The sequence below is a fragment of the Diplotaxodon limnothrissa genome, linkage group LG2, assembly GCF_057381915.1.
Source record: "Diplotaxodon limnothrissa isolate DT_005_m linkage group LG2, D_limnothrissa_male_GT1.1, whole genome shotgun sequence".
NCBI classification, from domain to species: Eukaryota; Metazoa; Chordata; class Actinopteri; order Cichliformes; family Cichlidae; genus Diplotaxodon; species Diplotaxodon limnothrissa.
Genome location: NC_140597.1, coordinates 35,531,694 through 35,549,132, shown reverse-complemented (window position 1 = coordinate 35,549,132; position 17,439 = coordinate 35,531,694).

Sequence of the window (17,439 nt, the reverse complement as noted above, 5' to 3'; positions counted from 1 at the left end):
TCTGAAGCTCACAATCCAGATCTTTCTGTTTCGTGTCATGCTGTTCTTTGTCTTGTAGGAAATCCTTATTTCTTTGCACTGTTTTATCAAGCTTTATTTTCAGCGCGGTGTACTTTTCCTCCACGCCTTCAAGCTTGGAGTCCATTTCTTTCTGTTTAATTTCTAGTTGCTTTTTTTCTTGAAGCAACTCTTTATTTTTGTTCAGTGTTTTATCAAGCTTTGCCTGAAGCCCTTTGTACTTTTCCTCCATGCCTTGTAGTTTGCGCTGCTTTATGTCCATTTGTTCTTTTTCTTGGAGGAGTTCTTGATTTTTTTGCAGAGCTTCATCAAGCTTTATTTGCAAGGCTTCCTTGTGTTTCTCGCTGTCCTGAAGCTTGCAATCCGTATCTTCCTTTTTCATGGTCTGTTGCGCTTTCTTTCGAAGAAACTCAACCCTTCCTTTCAGCACTTTTTGATTTATCTCAGCGCCTTGGAGTTTTATGACCAGTTGTTTCTTCTCTTGGAGGAGTTCTTGATTTTTTTGCAGAGCTTGATCAAGCTTTACTTGCAGCTCCTGAATCTTTTTTTCCCTCTCTTTCTCGTTTTTCTTCTGTTGGAGGATTTCTTCTGTTGGTTTTTCTTGTACTTTATTAAGCTCTGCTTGGAGCTCAAAGATCCTTCCCCGCATGTCTAGGAGTTCCATTTCTTTCTCCTTTTGAATATCTTCCTTATCAAGAAGCTGTCTGAACAGTCTATCTACTTCATCGGTCCTTCTCTCACAGTGCTCTCTCAGTAAGATAATCTCCGTTCGTTGTTTAAAAAAACTTTCCCAGATGTAATTGGTGTACTCTGGCTGGGGCGGGTGTCGCGTATTGTGATTGTTCATGAGATTTTCCTCATGCATTTCTTCCAAGCACATCTTCTGCAGTTGAGTATCGTCTTCTCGATTGCAAAGAGGAGCGCTGGGCTTTACGTTTTCTCTTTTTTTCTGTTTTCTTGGAGACATGTTGGAATCTGTTAACAGTGACTCTGAAAAGGATCCAAAAAAAGGCTTCTCTGGCGAACGTTTGAATGCTGCACACATAAATGCTGCGAATAACGGACTAAAAGTTCTTGCGTCTCACCCCTATTTATAGGTTTTAGGATCAAAGGATCAAAGGATCACAGTGGTGGTAAGATTCTAAATGTGTGTGACATCACAATTCTGTAAGCCAATGAGGTTGTCACATGACATTTGTGGGAGGGCATTCTTTACTTGGACAAATTGTCAATAAGCTTTCAATATCAGTAACAATGGTGACAGTATAATTGTTTATTGTGCTGAACAATAAACAATTCTATTGACAATTATATGTGTCCAGTATGTTGGCTGATTTTCTTTTACTTTTTGCATTTTAAAATAAAAGCTGGGCTGATTTTAACACCATTACAAGAAGTGTTGTTAATTATTCTTTTTGAATCATAATCAGGTTACCACAAATTGTTTTTTAATTTAGTAGAACTTGAAATGTTTGTCAGTGGGTAAAAAATTCATAATGCAAAGTCAGAAACATCAAGTTATTCTTAGAATCAGAATCAGAATCAGAAAGGGGTTTATTGACAAATGTTGAGCAGGTTTACAACATTAGGAAATTGCTGCGGTGCTTCAGTGCAAACATAGTGTCATAAATAGCACTTAAATAGACATGAAAAAATAAAAGTAGGGATAAGAATTAAAAGTGCTACGTAGAAAGATATGTGCATGAGCTATACATGAGATATATACATGAGAATAAGAATTAAGAGTGCTACGTTGAAAGATATATACATGAGTGCAGGTGGTGATCAGTGCCAATCATGGAATGATGCAGTGAACACAGCGTAGGGTCATGTGTTAGTAGCGGGAACAGTCATACGGTTATTGTTCATGTGTTCAACAGCAGAGGGGAAGAAACTGTTCTTATGGCGAGAGGTTCTGGTGCGAATGGACCGGAGCCTCCTGCCTGAGGGGAGCAGGTCAAACAGACTGTGTCCAGGGTGAGAAGGGTCAGCTGAGATCCGAGCTGCACGCCGCAATGTCCTGGAGGTGTACAGGTCCTGCAAAGATGGGAGTCTGCAGCCAATCACCTTCTCAGCAGAGCGCACAACACGCTGCAGTCTCTGTTTGTCCCTGATAGTGGCTCCAGCGTACCACACGGTGATGGAGGAGGTGAGGATGGACTCGATGATTGCAGTGTAGAACTGCATCATCGTCCGTGTTGGCAGGTTGAATTTCTTCAGCTGCCTCAGGAAGTACATCCTCTGCTGGGCTTTCTTAATGACGGAGGTGATGGTGGGCTCCCACTTCAGGTCCTGGGTGATGGTGGTACCCAGGAAGCGGAATGAGTCCACAGAGGTGATGAGGGTGTCAGTCAGGATGATGGGGGGGAGTGGGGCTGTGTGCTTCCTGAAGTCCACAATAATCTCCACTGTCTTCTGGGCATTCAGCACCAGGTTGTTGTGGCTGCACCAGGACACCAGACGTTAAACCTCCCTCCTGTAGGCAGACTCATCCCCGTCCGAGATGAGTCCAGTACTGCATACTTGCAATACATAAGTTGTCCTGACAGTCATGTAGGGCATCCGTAGTTCAGGGGGTCGGGAAGCTCATCTTGTAACTGGAAGGTTGCCGGTTTGACCCCCAGCTCTCTCTGTCTTGGTCGTTGTGTCCTTGGGCAAGACACTTTACCTACCGCCTACTGATGATGGCGCGATATGGCAGCCTCGCTTCTGTCAGTCAGTCTCACAAATGCAGCAGAGCTTTTACATCGTTTGTCTCAGGAAATAAGATCACAGTTCAGACCCAGAAATTTATACCACACAGGGATAAATGCTGACAACAGCTTCTGCCACATAGATCCAACCCACAAGTTTCATTTAAACTTGAAGCTCAGAAATGCACCGTATTTGATAGCTTGCTGCGAGACCTCACACCGAGCACATCTACTGCGGGTGTGGTGCCTGTTATCGGACCCGGAGTTAGCAACATCCCCCAAGAACCCGAAGAGGAGAGGCCTGGCCCCTAGCCCTGCCAGTGTAGCAGAAATGATGACGGATGATGATGGCCGTTATACTCTGTGTGAGTAGCTTAATGTTGTTCATGTGTAATTTACATTGAGTAGGCTAACCACTTATTAAATTAATGCATGTAAGGTGAACTAGAAAACACCGTTGTAGTTACATGCGGCTGTCTTCTTGTTTGATGGCAGATACTCCCTTCACCCTAGATACTCTTTGCTCCACATTTAGTTCCACCCTACTCTCCCGAGGCTGATTATGTTGAAGAAGATATATAATGTAATCATTTTTAAAAAGAATGCCAATATTTAACCTCAGCTGGGCAAATCTGGTTAGATAATTGAGACCTAATCTAATAGTAACTTTAACTTTGGACTTCATTTTGTATGACACCTTTTTATAGGCTTGCCATCATGTGATGTCATCTTTTATGGTCTCTCAGTTGTCTTCATTATTACTTCTGTTCCTTTACTTTTAGTCTTTCACTGGTGTGCATTTTTATTGTTTCTATTTTAACTCTCTATTAACTTTACTCATCTCAAGCCCAAATATCTAACTTTTATATGGGGCAGTAAAACTGTTTTTTCTTCTTAATACTGAACTTGTTTAACTCCAAGAGAATTATTTGTAATAGGAGTGAGATTCCAGTTACAAATGGATTTCAAGAATAAAAAGAAAAGTTTAAAGAAGGTTTAGATTCCCTAAACATACATATAACACATCATGTAGTCTTACAGCCTAAATATATATTTGTTTAAGCCTCATTGCAGTTATTTGCAGTCAGTGCTCCTGAATGTGCTTTTAATTCAGTCAGCTCAGGAAATTGCAGTTTTTTTCTACTCCTAGGTCTGTATGATGTCAAAGAGAGAGGGTAGCCCTAATATAGTCATCTCACTCTGGCTGTGACCAGAAGCCTCACCCACTCATGTTCTGTTTACCAGAGGCAGCCAATCAGAAAAAGGTTGCAGGGGATTATTTTGAACTGTGACTCATACAAAGCTACTTCAATAGTCCACATGGAAAACTACGCAGTCTTTTTAGCCCTTTCATTACTTAGACAAAACAGCTGGTGCAAAGTTTTATTAAAGAAAAGTGACTGTGTGAATACTGCTTTAGGCATAAAATCCTTGTTTTACACTGTGATGTCGTGAGGTCCCATGTGTAGGATCTGACCTAACAATTTTCCACTTCATAAAAAAACTTGGTAAATTTTCTGATGTGTGGATCAAATATTAGGGCTGAGTCAAACTGTGGTGCCAAGTTTCTGGAAGCTGGTTTCACTTTGTGGGGCCTATGACATGCATGATTGAACAAGAATTCTGATTTTGAGGTATTTCACTGAAGGAAATCTGCTGACACCATTTAGACTCTTTAAAAAGAGTTGCTAGCAGGCTTCTGGCTGCTTGCAAATGTCAATGAATTGAAGTTATTGCTGCTGACTGAAGGTTCTGTAAACTACTCAATCATAGAATGATACGATATTGAACTAAAACAAATGCCTGAACCCTAAATTATGGATATCCTATTGTGGTGATCTAAAACGTAACACTAAATGTGATTAAAACACTAAAACTCTGGACTCCGGGGCTGAACGACCGCGAGGATCACCAGCCCGAGGAAAACACAAAATACACATGACTCCGTGAGAAAGACAATTCATTCTTGAATGAAGACGTGGATCAGACACATTTAAAATGTAGCCAATTGTGTTTATTATTCAATTATTAAGGAAATAGAAAAGGTGGGGGAATAGAAAAGGAGGAGAGGGGTGGGGGGTAAAGAAGAGGGTAAAGGAAAGGGATAGAAAGGAGGAAAGAGATAGAGGTGAGAGAACCCCAACAATGCCCTCTGAGCAAGCACTGGATGCGACAGTGGATAGGAAAAACTCCCTTTAAAGGAAGAAACCTATGACAGAACCAGGCTCTAGAGGGGGCAGTCAACTGTCGGGACTGGTTGGGGGGTGAGGGTGAAAGAGAGAGAGGGGGGGGAGTTACAGGGAAATAGGGGAGGGAGAGGTGTCAGGAGAGGTGAAAATTACGATGCAACGGTGGAGGAGGAAGACGGGGTGACATCAGTAGAAGAAAAAGTGGAAAAAGTAGAAAAAGCAGGAGTGCTCTTCCTCCAGAAGAAGCGGAAGCGTTTTTTCTTCTTTTCCACGATCTTTTCCACCAGCACTTTCTTCTCTAGGACGAGGGTTCTTAACTCATCAATTGTTTGTGTATTTTCCTTCTCAAGTTTCCTGCATGTTGTCTCCACTTCTTCTAATTTGGCTTGTTTTTCTTCCAGCCTTTCTTTCAGTTCTTTACATTTGGCCTCCTGCATAAGCTTTGCCTCGTGCATCTCTGTATAACTCTGTTGTAATTTGTTGTGTGTGTCTTGTAGCTGCTGACTTCTCTCGAGTTCTTGAAGTGTACACTGCAGGTCTGTGTTAGTTTTCTCTAGTTGCTGCTTTAACATCTGCACCTCAGTGTTTTTGCACTTCAAGTTGTTGGAAAGTTTCTCCAGTTCTGTGTTTTTTCTCAGCATGTCACTGAGCTTACTCTGCATCTCTGAGCATTGTCTTTGCACTTTTTTCTTTTCCCCCTCCAGCTCAGTTGTTTTGGAGTTCAGTTTGTTATAACGGTCTTGCAGCTGTTGGTTTTTCCTCTCAAAGTCCTGGAGAATTTGTTTTTCTTCTTTCTGCTTTCTTTTCCGTTGTTCTTTGTCTTGAAGCAGCTCTTGATATTTGTGCAGCGTTTCATCAAGCTTTACCTGCTGCGCTCTGTATTTTTCCTGCATGCCTCTCTGGTTTATGTCCAGTTTTTCTTTCTCTTCAAGGATTTCTTTATTTTTTTGTAGAGCTTCATCAAGCATTACTTGCAAACCTTGGTTGTGTTTCTTGATGTTCTGAAGCTCACAATCCAGATCTTTCTGTTTCGTGTCATGCTGTTCTTTGTCTTGTAGGAAATCCTTATTTCTTTGCACTGTTTTATCAAGCTTTATTTTCAGCGCGGTGTACTTTTCCTCCACGCCTTCAAGCTTGGAGTCCATTTCTTTCTGTTTAATTTCTAGTTGCTTTTTTTCTTGAAGCAACTCTTTATTTTTGTTCAGTGTTTTATCAAGCTTTGCCTGAAGCCCTTTGTACTTTTCCTCCATGCCTTGTAGTTTGCGCTGCTTTATGTCCATTTGTTCTTTTTCTTGGAGGAGTTCTTGATTTTTTTGCAGAGCTTCATCAAGCTTTATTTGCAAGGCTTCCTTGTGTTTCTCGCTGTCCTGAAGCTTGCAATCCGTATCTTCCTTTTTCATGGTCTGTTGCGCTTTCTTTCGAAGAAACTCAACCCTTCCTTTCAGCACTTTTTGATTTATCTCAGCGCCTTGGAGTTTTATGACCAGTTGTTTCTTCTCTTGGAGGAGTTCTTGATTTTTTTGCAGAGCTTGATCAAGCTTTACTTGCAGCTCCTGAATCTTTTTTTCCCTCTCTTTCTCGTTTTTCTTCTGTTGGAGGATTTCTTCTGTTGGTTTTTCTTGTACTTTATTAAGCTCTGCTTGGAGCTCAAAGATCCTTCCCCGCATGTCTAGGAGTTCCATTTCTTTCTCCTTTTGAATATCTTCCTTATCAAGAAGCTGTCTGAACAGTCTATCTACTTCATCGGTCCTTCTCTCACAGTGCTCTCTCAGTAAGATAATCTCCGTTCGTTGTTTAAAAAAACTTTCCCAGATGTAATTGGTGTACTCTGGCTGGGGCGGGTGTCGCGTATTGTGATTGTTCATGAGATTTTCCTCATGCATTTCTTCCAAGCACATCTTCTGCAGTTGAGTATCGTCTTCTCGATTGCAAAGAGGAGCGCTGGGCTTTACGTTTTCTCTTTTTTTCTGTTTTCTTGGAGACATGTTGGAATCTGTTAACAGTGACTCTGAAAAGGATCCAAAAAAAGGCTTCTCTGGCGAACGTTTGAATGCTGCACACATAAATGCTGCGAATAACGGACTAAAAGTTCTTGCGTCTCACCCCTATTTATAGGTTTTAGGATCAAAGGATCAAAGGATCACAGTGGTGGTAAGATTCTAAATGTGTGTGACATCACAATTCTGTAAGCCAATGAGGTTGTCACATGACATTTGTGGGAGGGCATTCTTTACTTGGACAAATTGTCAATAAGCTTTCAATATCAGTAACAATGGTGACAGTATAATTGTTTATTGTGCTGAACAATAAACAATTCTATTGACAATTATATGTGTCCAGTATGTTGGCTGATTTTCTTTTACTTTTTGCATTTTAAAATAAAAGCTGGGCTGATTTTAACACCATTACAAGAAGTGTTGTTAATTATTCTTTTTGAATCATAATCAGGTTACCACAAATTGTTTTTTAATTTAGTAGAACTTGAAATGTTTGTCAGTGGGTAAAAAATTCATAATGCAAAGTCAGAAACATCAAGTTATTCTTAGAATCAGAATCAGAATCAGAAAGGGGTTTATTGACAAATGTTGAGCAGGTTTACAACATTAGGAAATTGCTGCGGTGCTTCAGTGCAAACATAGTGTCATAAATAGCACTTAAATAGACATGAAAAAATAAAAGTAGGGATAAGAATTAAAAGTGCTACGTAGAAAGATATGTGCATGAGCTATACATGAGATATATACATGAGAATAAGAATTAAGAGTGCTACGTTGAAAGATATATACATGAGTGCAGGTGGTGATCAGTGCCAATCATGGAATGATGCAGTGAACACAGCGTAGGGTCATGTGTTAGTAGCGGGAACAGTCATACGGTTATTGTTCATGTGTTCAACAGCAGAGGGGAAGAAACTGTTCTTATGGCGAGAGGTTCTGGTGCGAATGGACCGGAGCCTCCTGCCTGAGGGGAGCAGGTCAAACAGACTGTGTCCAGGGTGAGAAGGGTCAGCTGAGATCCGAGCTGCACGCCGCAATGTCCTGGAGGTGTACAGGTCCTGCAAAGATGGGAGTCTGCAGCCAATCACCTTCTCAGCAGAGCGCACAACACGCTGCAGTCTCTGTTTGTCCCTGATAGTGGCTCCAGCGTACCACACGGTGATGGAGGAGGTGAGGATGGACTCGATGATTGCAGTGTAGAACTGCATCATCGTCCGTGTTGGCAGGTTGAATTTCTTCAGCTGCCTCAGGAAGTACATCCTCTGCTGGGCTTTCTTAATGACGGAGGTGATGGTGGGCTCCCACTTCAGGTCCTGGGTGATGGTGGTACCCAGGAAGCGGAATGAGTCCACAGAGGTGATGAGGGTGTCAGTCAGGATGATGGGGGGGAGTGGGGCTGTGTGCTTCCTGAAGTCCACAATAATCTCCACTGTCTTCTGGGCATTCAGCACCAGGTTGTTGTGGCTGCACCAGGACACCAGACGTTAAACCTCCCTCCTGTAGGCAGACTCATCCCCGTCCGAGATGAGTCCAGTACTGCATACTTGCAATACATAAGTTGTCCTGACAGTCATGTAGGGCATCCGTAGTTCAGGGGGTCGGGAAGCTCATCTTGTAACTGGAAGGTTGCCGGTTTGACCCCCAGCTCTCTCTGTCTTGGTCGTTGTGTCCTTGGGCAAGACACTTTACCTACCGCCTACTGATGATGGCGCGATATGGCAGCCTCGCTTCTGTCAGTCAGTCTCACAAATGCAGCAGAGCTTTTACATCGTTTGTCTCAGGAAATAAGATCACAGTTCAGACCCAGAAATTTATACCACACAGGGATAAATGCTGACAACAGCTTCTGCCACATAGATCCAACCCACAAGTTTCATTTAAACTTGAAGCTCAGAAATGCACCGTATTTGATAGCTTGCTGCGAGACCTCACACCGAGCACATCTACTGCGGGTGTGGTGCCTGTTATCGGACCCGGAGTTAGCAACATCCCCCAAGAACCCGAAGAGGAGAGGCCTGGCCCCTAGCCCTGCCAGTGTAGCAGAAATGATGACGGATGATGATGGCCGTTATACTCTGTGTGAGTAGCTTAATGTTGTTCATGTGTAATTTACATTGAGTAGGCTAACCACTTATTAAATTAATGCATGTAAGGTGAACTAGAAAACACCGTTGTAGTTACATGCGGCTGTCTTCTTGTTTGATGGCAGATACTCCCTTCACCCTAGATACTCTTTGCTCCACATTTAGTTCCACCCTACTCTCCCGAGGCTGATTATGTTGAAGAAGATATATAATGTAATCATTTTTAAAAAGAATGCCAATATTTAACCTCAGCTGGGCAAATCTGGTTAGATAATTGAGACCTAATCTAATAGTAACTTTAACTTTGGACTTCATTTTGTATGACACCTTTTTATAGGCTTGCCATCATGTGATGTCATCTTTTATGGTCTCTCAGTTGTCTTCATTATTACTTCTGTTCCTTTACTTTTAGTCTTTCACTGGTGTGCATTTTTATTGTTTCTATTTTAACTCTCTATTAACTTTACTCATCTCAAGCCCAAATATCTAACTTTTATATGGGGCAGTAAAACTGTTTTTTCTTCTTAATACTGAACTTGTTTAACTCCAAGAGAATTATTTGTAATAGGAGTGAGATTCCAGTTACAAATGGATTTCAAGAATAAAAAGAAAAGTTTAAAGAAGGTTTAGATTCCCTAAACATACATATAACACATCATGTAGTCTTACAGCCTAAATATATATTTGTTTAAGCCTCATTGCAGTTATTTGCAGTCAGTGCTCCTGAATGTGCTTTTAATTCAGTCAGCTCAGGAAATTGCAGTTTTTTTCTACTCCTAGGTCTGTATGATGTCAAAGAGAGAGGGTAGCCCTAATATAGTCATCTCACTCTGGCTGTGACCAGAAGCCTCACCCACTCATGTTCTGTTTACCAGAGGCAGCCAATCAGAAAAAGGTTGCAGGGGATTATTTTGAACTGTGACTCATACAAAGCTACTTCAATAGTCCACATGGAAAACTACGCAGTCTTTTTAGCCCTTTCATTACTTAGACAAAACAGCTGGTGCAAAGTTTTATTAAAGAAAAGTGACTGTGTGAATACTGCTTTAGGCATAAAATCCTTGTTTTACACTGTGATGTCGTGAGGTCCCATGTGTAGGATCTGACCTAACAATTTTCCACTTCATAAAAAAACTTGGTAAATTTTCTGATGTGTGGATCAAATATTAGGGCTGAGTCAAACTGTGGTGCCAAGTTTCTGGAAGCTGGTTTCACTTTGTGGGGCCTATGACATGCATGATTGAACAAGAATTCTGATTTTGAGGTATTTCACTGAAGGAAATCTGCTGACACCATTTAGACTCTTTAAAAAGAGTTGCTAGCAGGCTTCTGGCTGCTTGCAAATGTCAATGAATTGAAGTTATTGCTGCTGACTGAAGGTTCTGTAAACTACTCAATCATAGAATGATACGATATTGAACTAAAACAAATGCCTGAACCCTAAATTATGGATATCCTATTGTGGTGATCTAAAACGTAACACTAAATGTGATTAAAACACTAAAACTCTGGACTCCGGGGCTGAACGACCGCGAGGATCACCAGCCCGAGGAAAACACAAAATACACATGACTCCGTGAGAAAGACAATTCATTCTTGAATGAAGACGTGGATCAGACACATTTAAAATGTAGCCAATTGTGTTTATTATTCAATTATTAAGGAAATAGAAAAGGTGGGGGAATAGAAAAGGAGGAGAGGGGTGGGGGGTAAAGAAGAGGGTAAAGGAAAGGGATAGAAAGGAGGAAAGAGATAGAGGTGAGAGAACCCCAACAATGCCCTCTGAGCAAGCACTGGATGCGACAGTGGATAGGAAAAACTCCCTTTAAAGGAAGAAACCTATGACAGAACCAGGCTCTAGAGGGGGCAGTCAACTGTCGGGACTGGTTGGGGGGTGAGGGTGAAAGAGAGAGAGGGGGGGGAGTTACAGGGAAATAGGGGAGGGAGAGGTGTCAGGAGAGGTGAAAATTACGATGCAACGGTGGAGGAGGAAGACGGGGTGACATCAGTAGAAGAAAAAGTGGAAAAAGTAGAAAAAGCAGGAGTGCTCTTCCTCCAGAAGAAGCGGAAGCGTTTTTTCTTCTTTTCCACGATCTTTTCCACCAGCACTTTCTTCTCTAGGACGAGGGTTCTTAACTCATCAATTGTTTGTGTATTTTCCTTCTCAAGTTTCCTGCATGTTGTCTCCACTTCTTCTAATTTGGCTTGTTTTTCTTCCAGCCTTTCTTTCAGTTCTTTACATTTGGCCTCCTGCATAAGCTTTGCCTCGTGCATCTCTGTATAACTCTGTTGTAATTTGTTGTGTGTGTCTTGTAGCTGCTGACTTCTCTCGAGTTCTTGAAGTGTACACTGCAGGTCTGTGTTAGTTTTCTCTAGTTGCTGCTTTAACATCTGCACCTCAGTGTTTTTGCACTTCAAGTTGTTGGAAAGTTTCTCCAGTTCTGTGTTTTTTCTCAGCATGTCACTGAGCTTACTCTGCATCTCTGAGCATTGTCTTTGCACTTTTTTCTTTTCCCCCTCCAGCTCAGTTGTTTTGGAGTTCAGTTTGTTATAACGGTCTTGCAGCTGTTGGTTTTTCCTCTCAAAGTCCTGGAGAATTTGTTTTTCTTCTTTCTGCTTTCTTTTCCGTTGTTCTTTGTCTTGAAGCAGCTCTTGATATTTGTGCAGCGTTTCATCAAGCTTTACCTGCTGCGCTCTGTATTTTTCCTGCATGCCTCTCTGGTTTATGTCCAGTTTTTCTTTCTCTTCAAGGATTTCTTTATTTTTTTGTAGAGCTTCATCAAGCATTACTTGCAAACCTTGGTTGTGTTTCTTGATGTTCTGAAGCTCACAATCCAGATCTTTCTGTTTCGTGTCATGCTGTTCTTTGTCTTGTAGGAAATCCTTATTTCTTTGCACTGTTTTATCAAGCTTTATTTTCAGCGCGGTGTACTTTTCCTCCACGCCTTCAAGCTTGGAGTCCATTTCTTTCTGTTTAATTTCTAGTTGCTTTTTTTCTTGAAGCAACTCTTTATTTTTGTTCAGTGTTTTATCAAGCTTTGCCTGAAGCCCTTTGTACTTTTCCTCCATGCCTTGTAGTTTGCGCTGCTTTATGTCCATTTGTTCTTTTTCTTGGAGGAGTTCTTGATTTTTTTGCAGAGCTTCATCAAGCTTTATTTGCAAGGCTTCCTTGTGTTTCTCGCTGTCCTGAAGCTTGCAATCCGTATCTTCCTTTTTCATGGTCTGTTGCGCTTTCTTTCGAAGAAACTCAACCCTTCCTTTCAGCACTTTTTGATTTATCTCAGCGCCTTGGAGTTTTATGACCAGTTGTTTCTTCTCTTGGAGGAGTTCTTGATTTTTTTGCAGAGCTTGATCAAGCTTTACTTGCAGCTCCTGAATCTTTTTTTCCCTCTCTTTCTCGTTTTTCTTCTGTTGGAGGATTTCTTCTGTTGGTTTTTCTTGTACTTTATTAAGCTCTGCTTGGAGCTCAAAGATCCTTCCCCGCATGTCTAGGAGTTCCATTTCTTTCTCCTTTTGAATATCTTCCTTATCAAGAAGCTGTCTGAACAGTCTATCTACTTCATCGGTCCTTCTCTCACAGTGCTCTCTCAGTAAGATAATCTCCGTTCGTTGTTTAAAAAAACTTTCCCAGATGTAATTGGTGTACTCTGGCTGGGGCGGGTGTCGCGTATTGTGATTGTTCATGAGATTTTCCTCATGCATTTCTTCCAAGCACATCTTCTGCAGTTGAGTATCGTCTTCTCGATTGCAAAGAGGAGCGCTGGGCTTTACGTTTTCTCTTTTTTTCTGTTTTCTTGGAGACATGTTGGAATCTGTTAACAGTGACTCTGAAAAGGATCCAAAAAAAGGCTTCTCTGGCGAACGTTTGAATGCTGCACACATAAATGCTGCGAATAACGGACTAAAAGTTCTTGCGTCTCACCCCTATTTATAGGTTTTAGGATCAAAGGATCAAAGGATCACAGTGGTGGTAAGATTCTAAATGTGTGTGACATCACAATTCTGTAAGCCAATGAGGTTGTCACATGACATTTGTGGGAGGGCATTCTTTACTTGGACAAATTGTCAATAAGCTTTCAATATCAGTAACAATGGTGACAGTATAATTGTTTATTGTGCTGAACAATAAACAATTCTATTGACAATTATATGTGTCCAGTATGTTGGCTGATTTTCTTTTACTTTTTGCATTTTAAAATAAAAGCTGGGCTGATTTTAACACCATTACAAGAAGTGTTGTTAATTATTCTTTTTGAATCATAATCAGGTTACCACAAATTGTTTTTTAATTTAGTAGAACTTGAAATGTTTGTCAGTGGGTAAAAAATTCATAATGCAAAGTCAGAAACATCAAGTTATTCTTAGAATCAGAATCAGAATCAGAAAGGGGTTTATTGACAAATGTTGAGCAGGTTTACAACATTAGGAAATTGCTGCGGTGCTTCAGTGCAAACATAGTGTCATAAATAGCACTTAAATAGACATGAAAAAATAAAAGTAGGGATAAGAATTAAAAGTGCTACGTAGAAAGATATGTGCATGAGCTATACATGAGATATATACATGAGAATAAGAATTAAGAGTGCTACGTTGAAAGATATATACATGAGTGCAGGTGGTGATCAGTGCCAATCATGGAATGATGCAGTGAACACAGCGTAGGGTCATGTGTTAGTAGCGGGAACAGTCATACGGTTATTGTTCATGTGTTCAACAGCAGAGGGGAAGAAACTGTTCTTATGGCGAGAGGTTCTGGTGCGAATGGACCGGAGCCTCCTGCCTGAGGGGAGCAGGTCAAACAGACTGTGTCCAGGGTGAGAAGGGTCAGCTGAGATCCGAGCTGCACGCCGCAATGTCCTGGAGGTGTACAGGTCCTGCAAAGATGGGAGTCTGCAGCCAATCACCTTCTCAGCAGAGCGCACAACACGCTGCAGTCTCTGTTTGTCCCTGATAGTGGCTCCAGCGTACCACACGGTGATGGAGGAGGTGAGGATGGACTCGATGATTGCAGTGTAGAACTGCATCATCGTCCGTGTTGGCAGGTTGAATTTCTTCAGCTGCCTCAGGAAGTACATCCTCTGCTGGGCTTTCTTAATGACGGAGGTGATGGTGGGCTCCCACTTCAGGTCCTGGGTGATGGTGGTACCCAGGAAGCGGAATGAGTCCACAGAGGTGATGAGGGTGTCAGTCAGGATGATGGGGGGGAGTGGGGCTGTGTGCTTCCTGAAGTCCACAATAATCTCCACTGTCTTCTGGGCATTCAGCACCAGGTTGTTGTGGCTGCACCAGGACACCAGACGTTAAACCTCCCTCCTGTAGGCAGACTCATCCCCGTCCGAGATGAGTCCAGTACTGCATACTTGCAATACATAAGTTGTCCTGACAGTCATGTAGGGCATCCGTAGTTCAGGGGGTCGGGAAGCTCATCTTGTAACTGGAAGGTTGCCGGTTTGACCCCCAGCTCTCTCTGTCTTGGTCGTTGTGTCCTTGGGCAAGACACTTTACCTACCGCCTACTGATGATGGCGCAATATGGCAGCCTCGCTTCTGTCAGTCAGTCTCACAAATGCAGCAGAGCTTTTACATCGTTTGTCTCAGGAAATAAGATCACAGTTCAGACCCAGAAATTTATACCACACAGGGATAAATGCTGACAACAGCTTCTGCCACATAGATCCAACCCACAAGTTTCATTTAAACTTGAAGCTCAGAAATGCACCGTATTTGATAGCTTGCTGCGAGACCTCATACCGAGCACATCTACTGCGGGTGTGGTGCCTGTTATCGGACCCGGAGTTAGCAACATCCCCCAAGAACCCGAAGAGGAGAGGCCTGGCCCCTAGCCCTGCCAGTGTAGCAGAAATGATGACGGATGATGATGGCCGTTATACTCTGTGTGAGTAGCTTAATGTTGTTCATGTGTAATTTACATTGAGTAGGCTAACCACTTATTAAATTAATGCATGTAAGGTGAACTAGAAAACACCGTTGTAGTTACATGCGGCTGTCTTCTTGTTTGATGGCAGATACTCCCTTCACCCTAGATACTCTTTGCTCCACATTTAGTTCCACCCTACTCTCCCGAGGCTGATTATGTTGAAGAAGATATATAATGTAATCATTTTTAAAAAGAATGCCAATATTTAACCTCAGCTGGGCAAATCTGGTTAGATAATTGAGACCTAATCTAATAGTAACTTTAACTTTGGACTTCATTTTGTATGACACCTTTTTATAGGCTTGCCATCATGTGATGTCATCTTTTATGGTCTCTCAGTTGTCTTCATTATTACTTCTGTTCCTTTACTTTTAGTCTTTCACTGGTGTGCATTTTTATTGTTTCTATTTTAACTCTCTATTAACTTTACTCATCTCAAGCCCAAATATCTAACTTTTATATGGGGCAGTAAAACTGTTTTTTCTTCTTAATACTGAACTTGTTTAACTCCAAGAGAATTATTTGTAATAGGAGTGAGATTCCAGTTACAAATGGATTTCAAGAATAAAAAGAAAAGTTTAAAGAAGGTTTAGATTCCCTAAACATACATATAACACATCATGTAGTCTTACAGCCTAAATATATATTTGTTTAAGCCTCATTGCAGTTATTTGCAGTCAGTGCTCCTGAATGTGCTTTTAATTCAGTCAGCTCAGGAAATTGCAGTTTTTTTCTACTCCTAGGTCTGTATGATGTCAAAGAGAGAGGGTAGCCCTAATATAGTCATCTCACTCTGGCTGTGACCAGAAGCCTCACCCACTCATGTTCTGTTTACCAGAGGCAGCCAATCAGAAAAAGGTTGCAGGGGATTATTTTGAACTGTGACTCATACAAAGCTACTTCAATAGTCCACATGGAAAACTACGCAGTCTTTTTAGCCCTTTCATTACTTAGACAAAACAGCTGGTGCAAAGTTTTATTAAAGAAAAGTGACTGTGTGAATACTGCTTTAGGCATAAAATCCTTGTTTTACACTGTGATGTCGTGAGGTCCCATGTGTAGGATCTGACCTAACAATTTTCCACTTCATAAAAAAACTTGGTAAATTTTCTGATGTGTGGATCAAATATTAGGGCTGAGTCAAACTGTGGTGCCAAGTTTCTGGAAGCTGGTTTCACTTTGTGGGGCCTATGACATGCATGATTGAACAAGAATTCTGATTTTGAGGTATTTCACTGAAGGAAATCTGCTGACACCATTTAGACTCTTTAAAAAGAGTTGCTAGCAGGCTTCTGGCTGCTTGCAAATGTCAATGAATTGAAGTTATTGCTGCTGACTGAAGGTTCTGTAAACTACTCAATCATAGAATGATACGATATTGAACTAAAACAAATGCCTGAACCCTAAATTATGGATATCCTATTGTGGTGATCTAAAACGTAACACTAAATGTGATTAAAACACTAAAACTCTGGACTCCGGGGCTGAACGACCGCGAGGATCACCAGCCCGAGGAAAACACAAAATACACATGACTCCGTGAGAAAGACAATTCATTCTTGAATGAAGACGTGGATCAGACACATTTAAAATGTAGCCAATTGTGTTTATTATTCAATTATTAAGGAAATAGAAAAGGTGGGGGAATAGAAAAGGAGGAGAGGGGTGGGGGGTAAAGAAGAGGGTAAAGGAAAGGGATAGAAAGGAGGAAAGAGATAGAGGTGAGAGAACCCCAACAATGCCCTCTGAGCAAGCACTGGATGCGACAGTGGATAGGAAAAACTCCCTTTAAAGGAAGAAACCTATGACAGAACCAGGCTCTAGAGGGGGCAGTCAACTGTCGGGACTGGTTGGGGGGTGAGGGTGAAAGAGAGAGAGGGGGGGGAGTTACAGGGAAATAGGGGAGGGAGAGGTGTCAGGAGAGGTGAAAATTACGATGCAACGGTGGAGGAGGAAGACGGGGTGACATCAGTAGAAGAAAAAGTGGAAAAAGTAGAAAAAGCAGGAGTGCTCTTCCTCCAGAAGAAGCGGAAGCGTTTTTTCTTCTTTTCCACGATCTTTTCCACCAGCACTTTCTTCTCTAGGACGAGGGTTCTTAACTCATCAATTGTTTGTGTATTTTCCTTCTCAAGTTTCCTGCATGTTGTCTCCACTTCTTCTAATTTGGCTTGTTTTTCTTCCAGCCTTTCTTTCAGTTCTTTACATTTGGCCTCCTGCATAAGCTTTGCCTCGTGCATCTCTGTATAACTCTGTTGTAATTTGTTGTGTGTGTCTTGTAGCTGCTGACTTCTCTCGAGTTCTTGAAGTGTACACTGCAGGTCTGTGTTAGTTTTCTCTAGTTGCTGCTTTAACATCTGCACCTCAGTGTTTTTGCACTTCAAGTTGTTGGAAAGTTTCTCCAGTTCTGTGTTTTTTCTCAGCATGTCACTGAGCTTACTCTGCATCTCTGAGCATTGTCTTTGCACTTTTTTCTTTTCCCCCTCCAGCTCAGTTGTTTTGGAGTTCAGTTTGTTATAACGGT